The sequence below is a fragment of the Tachypleus tridentatus genome, chromosome 1, assembly GCF_004210375.1.
Source record: "Tachypleus tridentatus isolate NWPU-2018 chromosome 1, ASM421037v1, whole genome shotgun sequence".
Classification (NCBI taxonomy): Eukaryota; Metazoa; Arthropoda; class Merostomata; order Xiphosura; family Limulidae; genus Tachypleus; species Tachypleus tridentatus.
Genome location: NC_134825.1, coordinates 28114563 through 28121106, shown reverse-complemented (window position 1 = coordinate 28121106; position 6544 = coordinate 28114563).

Sequence of the window (6544 nt, the reverse complement as noted above, 5' to 3'; positions counted from 1 at the left end):
GGTGTTATGAAGCAGCTTTGTGACGTCATAATTGATTACTTTTTAGAAGGGAATGTAAGAGTCCCTTTCGACACACAATATTCATACAATAAGATCGTATAGAAGCGTTCACATTGTGGATTTAGACTTTCCAAGACGATTACATTCGTCTTGCCTAATGGCATTGGAATATAAAATAATATGGACAAACTTGAGAAACGAGGATCACACAGATAGTTATCTGATATCATGTCGTAACCTATACATGGTAATCGAAGTGTGGTTTCTGCTAATAGGTTGGAGAGAATCCATGAATAGAAAGAACACTAGACAACAGTATTCAACATAACCTGGAAGTATTCCCATCTGGAAAAAACTACAAACTTCACATTAATTGAAATTGTGTTCAGAATATAATTACTTAACCGTCTCATGTTTCAAACAACTGGAATATTGAGCTGGTATCTATGTCACTGCACATGAAGCAATATTCGTCAAGTAGCAGAACTAAATACCTCTGGATTCATTTATGATCGGACTGTTGAAACGTTGTCCTCGTAGATTACACAGCTCATAGAATATTTGCAGAGACCAGAGATGGGTTTTACAAAAGACAGCCGTACAACGTAGACTACAATAAAATGTAAGTAGTAGATCTATTGTCAGAATGCATGGTCATAAGACAGAACATAACTGTATGTAGAGACGCGGACTGTAACGACGTAGTGAGGCTACAAAACGTTTTAATTCGACATTTCCACCCTATGTAAAAAAGCTCACTGTGTTTTGTTTTTTGTAATAGACATATTATCGCAAGTCACAACAAAGTTTCACTTTAATTTTCAGAGGAAATCAAATAGTAGAAAACAACTTTGGACAAAGAAAATAAGTTACTTTAGTGTTTAAAAGCACTGTAAGACGCAGAAGTGCCGCTGTGCCACTGGGAATGAAACTAAACGTGAGTCACTGACTTCAATGTGAAAACTTAATTATTTTTCTTATGTTGAAATTGAGTTAAACTTCTATAAAAATATAAATAAATAGTCTGAATAAAATAAACGTATCTAATGGATTAATCTGATGATTATTCCATGAGTAATTCATGAAAAGGTTTTTTCTACAACGCTTTTAGTATACTTAGTGTAACATCCTTCTGAGAATTGTTACCATTAAAAAAAAGCTTTACATTGTTGTGTGCATGTATAAAAGTATCTAAGCGTGTTTCTTAGCGGGCAGTTAGATATCTTCCATTAAAATGCCCACATACAATTTTTTTTTTTTCTTTTTTGAGCTTCAGAAAATGCATATTTGAAAGTATATCGATCACATATAGATAAATCCATAGAACTAAAATGAGCAAGCAAAGTCTTATATAACACGAAATACTTAGAAGAATGTGCTCTAAGTGTATCTGCTTATAGTACATAGTTCTGGAGAAGATTGGTGGATGTTTTGTATGATTCCGATCTTGTTGACAAGTATCATAAATTGGTTACATATCGACATTTATCTAACTTCTAAATCTAAATTATAATTTAACTCAGTATCAGGCTATTTAAAATTGTAATACGTAACGTAATAGGACCATTTTAACGTTATTATAATATTTTCCTTTGACATTTACATAGTTCGTTAAGTTTGCTACACACAGTTTCTTTTATAATACAAATGTGTTTTACTATACAAACAATTATACAATTTATATTAACTGTTATTAGGAATAAACTATCTATGTATAAAAGCTTTACAAACTTACAAGCATTATCAAGTCTTTTATTTTGTCTGGAATTTCCTTGATATCTTTTCAAGAGTTCACGATGAGCAAGTTAATTTGAGCTGATGTAAATTAAATTCACTTTATAGGGAGCTAGTTAGCTCTGTATTCTTCGGTGATTACATTGAAGTTATGTAACGTTTTCGTAAAAATATTAATGTCCAATGTGTTTGTTTGTTTGTGATTCGCACAAAGCTACTCGAGGGCTATCTACGCTAGCCGTCCCTAATTTAGCAGTGTAAGACTAGAGGGAAGGCAGCTAGTTATCACCGCCCACCGCCAACTCTTGGGCTACTCTTTTACCAACAAATAGTGGGATTGACTGTAACATTATTATGCCCCCACGGTTGAAAGGGCGAGCGTGTTTGGTGCGACGGGGATTCGAACCCGCGACCCTCAGATTCCAAGTCGAACGCCTTAACCCATCTGGACATGCCGGGCTGTCCGATGTGAATTCGCTAAATTAAAGGGTTTGTAATGTTCGAAGTTTATAAGAGTTTCTGGTAAAATATCTGAAGCTCTCAATTGATAAGCGTTAATCAGAGTTATAGCTTCCGAGGTTTATAGCAAACCAATTATAACAAACCAAAAGTAATATATAATTTATCTTAAGTATGAGAAGATATTCTAGATTTGATTATTATTGAATGATTGTTTGGAATTAAGCACAAAGGTACACAATGGGTTATCTGTGTTCTGCACAACACGGGTATCGAAATCCGATTTCTAGCAGTGTGGTCCGCAAACATACTGCAGTGCCGCTGGAGGGCAACTTTTTAGAAATTTCAACCTGCGTAACAATATAAACGATACGTTAGTGTTTAATTTCACACACATATGCAGTTGATTCTTACACTCAAGAATCTTCTACAATATTAGTTAATAGGCTTTAATTTCGCAATACAGATTTAAACATATTAAAATAAGATATATAATAGCAAATCCGTCACAGTCTATTTAACTATAAAGCTGGAAGAAAGATTCACATAATTTTGTTATTCTTTTTTATCAGAGCAGTTTAGTAGCAATCATTTAATTCACCAAAATCTGAGATAGGAAAAATATTAGTGATGTTTCTTATTTCTTATATTTCTATATAGGTGGCATGGATTTCATCCAGTTTTGAGATTTGTACTAAACTTTATATTATATACTGTTGAAAACAATCACACGTCAGTATTTCAGTATTATTTCGTTTTAATAGTGTGTAAGCACACAAGTATTAATTTGCTCTAATGATGAAAGTAAGAATGTTGAAATAAACATTATTTCGAGGAGTAAAACCGACTGACTAAAATCTGTTTTTGTGTTGTACGAAGACATTTAAGTTGTGTTAATTTTACATGTGTTATTTATATACATATAGCAAAAGACATTGGAGTTATTGTATGATGAATTGAAGATTTTCTTAAAATCTGTAGAGCGTTTTACTCATTTATGTATTAAATGATGTAGTAATGTACAAACCTTGTGGAGTATTTCAATCTTCAATCTGTTTAAGTTATGTAAACCCAGTTTTTTTCTCTGAATATTTCAACCCTAGAAGGTTTTGTAAATTTTAAGTTGTTTTGAATTATTTTCGGTTATCTTATAAGTGAAATCAGTCTTTTTATATGTTGTATTTCTCATTAAAACTCACTAGAATAAACTTCCGAGCTCTAATTCAGAGTTTAAAATCCCGTCTCAGAATTTACATAAGTGTATTAACCAAGCTTTTCTGTTACCTCCAAATATTTCTAGAGCTATCTCGAGGGGATTCGTAACTGAAAATAAACCCAGTTAGGACACCTACTTTTGGTCCTGCTAATTTGTGAGTATCAGATTCGTGTTCAGCAAACCTATGCCTAAACCCTCACTCTACTGTGTCACCTCACGGGTAATTTTAACCACCGGGATATTTACGATTTTTTTTTATTAATTTCACGCAAAACTACACGAGGGTTATCTGCGCTAGCCGTCCCTAATTTAGCAGTGTAAGACTAGAGGGAAGGCAGCTAGTCATCACCACCCACCGCCAACTCTTGGGCTACTATTTTACCACCGAATATTGGGATTGATCGTTTGATTATAATTCTCCCACAGCTTAAAGAGTGAGCATGTTTGGTGGAAAGGGGATTCGAACCCGCGACCCTCAGATTACGAGTCGCACGCCTTAACCAATCTGACCATGCCGGGCCCTTCAACAGGGTAGCTGTACCTCGTTGGTAATAACCCTCAGTTATACTATACATTGGGTATCACAAACATCAGGTTAACTCTATTTGGTTGATTATAACTCACAGAGAGACAGAACCACTACAATCAAGCCAACTGTTCTTTGTGAACTATAACCCACAGAAAAAATGTACTCGGGATCTCACAGTCATCAGGCTAACTGTACATGATAAAAACACCTCCGGCTAACCTTTATTGTATCTGCCAATTTTGGACTTATTTGCTCTAAAATGGCGGGAATAATTCGCAGACAAACAAGCATTTAACACAAATTAATAAAGGGATATGGGGTTATTTATCGGTAAACTATGTTATTAATTTGAAATATGCTAAATCTAATAACTTTAAATGGAAATTGTTATCTGTCTTTTGTATAATTTACACGTAATTTAAGCCCATATCCAAGTAGTTCACATGGAATTCGAATTATTCTGGTCCGACATGGCTAGTTAGTTAAGGCATCCGACTCATAATCTGAGGGTTGCAGGTTCGAATTTCCATCACACCAAACATGCTCGTCATCTCAGTCGTGGGGTTATTATAATGTGACGGTCAATCCCACAATTCGTTAGTAAAAGAGTAGCCCAAGAGTTGGCCGTGGGTGGTGAAGAAGAGCTGCCTTCCCTTAAGCCTTACTCCGCTAAATGAGGGACGGATAGCGCAGATAGATAGCTCTCATGTATCTTTGAGTGAAATCCAAACCAAACTTTCGAATTATTCTGTATACTTTATATGTAACCTACAATTTCATTGTATATGATGTATGGATAGTGACTCTGCACTTCACAATATATTATATTTTTTATTCATTTTATATGACTGGCAAGTGGTTTGCTTAATATATAGCAATCAACAATAATTTCATAAAATCATTAATAGATTGATACTATTATAATCTCTTTATTACTTTATATTACTTTAGTTCAACTTCCTTTGTTTACATTAAGGACGATTGGTCTTTCTCTTTCACGTGATTTAATACAATTCAAGAATGTTTCATCAGTAGTTTGACTATTTTTACATTTGTTTCGTTCTTTCATTTGTTTATTTATTATATAACTTAGTTATTTATTTTATTAATACTTTATATGGAAGTAATATGTGTAATAATATATGATTCTATGTTTTTTCTCTGTATGTCAATTATAAAGATAAAATGTAACTGTTTTTTAACATGGATCTTGTTTTTTGTGTATAAGGTTGTGGTTAAAGACAGCATATGAAACAATCTGTTAAAATCAACAATGAATCATTGAAAAGCTCAGTCAATATTACAGAACCAAATTGACTTCAATAAGTTTCGATGAAATTCTTTGATATCTGTTTTTGTTTGTCTTTTGAATTTCGCGCAAAACTACACAAGGGTTATCTGCGCTAGCCGTCCATAATGTTGCAGTATAAGACTAGAGGGAAAGCAGCTATTCATCACTATCAATCGCCAAGCTATTCGTCTACCAATGAATAGTGGGATTGATCATCACATTATAAAGCCCCTACAGCTGAAAAGGCGAGCGTGTTTGGTGTGACGGGACTTCGAACCCGCTATCCTCAGAATGCGAGTCGAGCTCCCTAACCACCTGGTCAAGCCAAGTCATTTTAAAATTTTGTTTAAACCAATAAAAAAAATTTTCTATCACGTGATTTGCTCTTCTATTTTCTGAAACGGTAAGTGAACACTCGAATTGCTGATTGACTCTTCTTCAAAAATTTTGAAATATGAAACTAAATAAAAGCTACAAACGTTCCCAAATTTTACTGTTGTTTAATTATTAAGTGTTTTTTTTCTCTGTCAATCAATTCTTTGCCCTAAACATCCAATCCGGTGAAATTCTTTTCACAGAAATGTCAAAATACAATAATATCTGAATCAAACATAGGTATAATAGCATTTAAGTTCTACGACTTACAAGTTTTATGAAGTAACATTTCATTCAGTTAATAACACGCTACTTTTGAAGATATGCACTTTGTGACGACATCATAATAATAAAATTAATAGTTATAAGATGAGCTTACAGAGTATAAGCTCGTCTCTTAACATAATATAGGGCCCGGCATGACCAAGTGTGTTAAGGCGTTCGACTCGTAATTCGAGGGTCGCGGGTTCGAATCCCGATCGCACCAAACGTGCTCACCCTTTCAGCCGTGAGGGCGTTATAATGTAACGAGCAATCCCACTATTCGTTGGTGAAAGAGTAGCCTAAGAGTTGGCGGTGGGTGGTGATGACTAGCTGCCTTCCCTCTAGTCTTACACTGCTAAATTCGGGACGGCTAGCGCAGATAGCCCTCGAGTAGCTTTGCGCGAAATTCAAAACAGACAAATCTTCACATAATACAAAAGCCGGTGATAAACCAGTCAAGAAAATGAAAGAGAAAATGTTTTATACACTTCGTGTATTTACAAGTTCTATGTGGTGAAGAAATAAAAGAAAATTGAAGAGAATGTAGTGGTTATTGCTACTGAAGTTTACCAGAGTAGTTAGATATCTGTTAAATCAAATCACAAAGTTTAATAACTATCGTAATTGGATAGTGTTAAAGTACCCAAAACTACCCATTTTACGTAGTTATGGAATG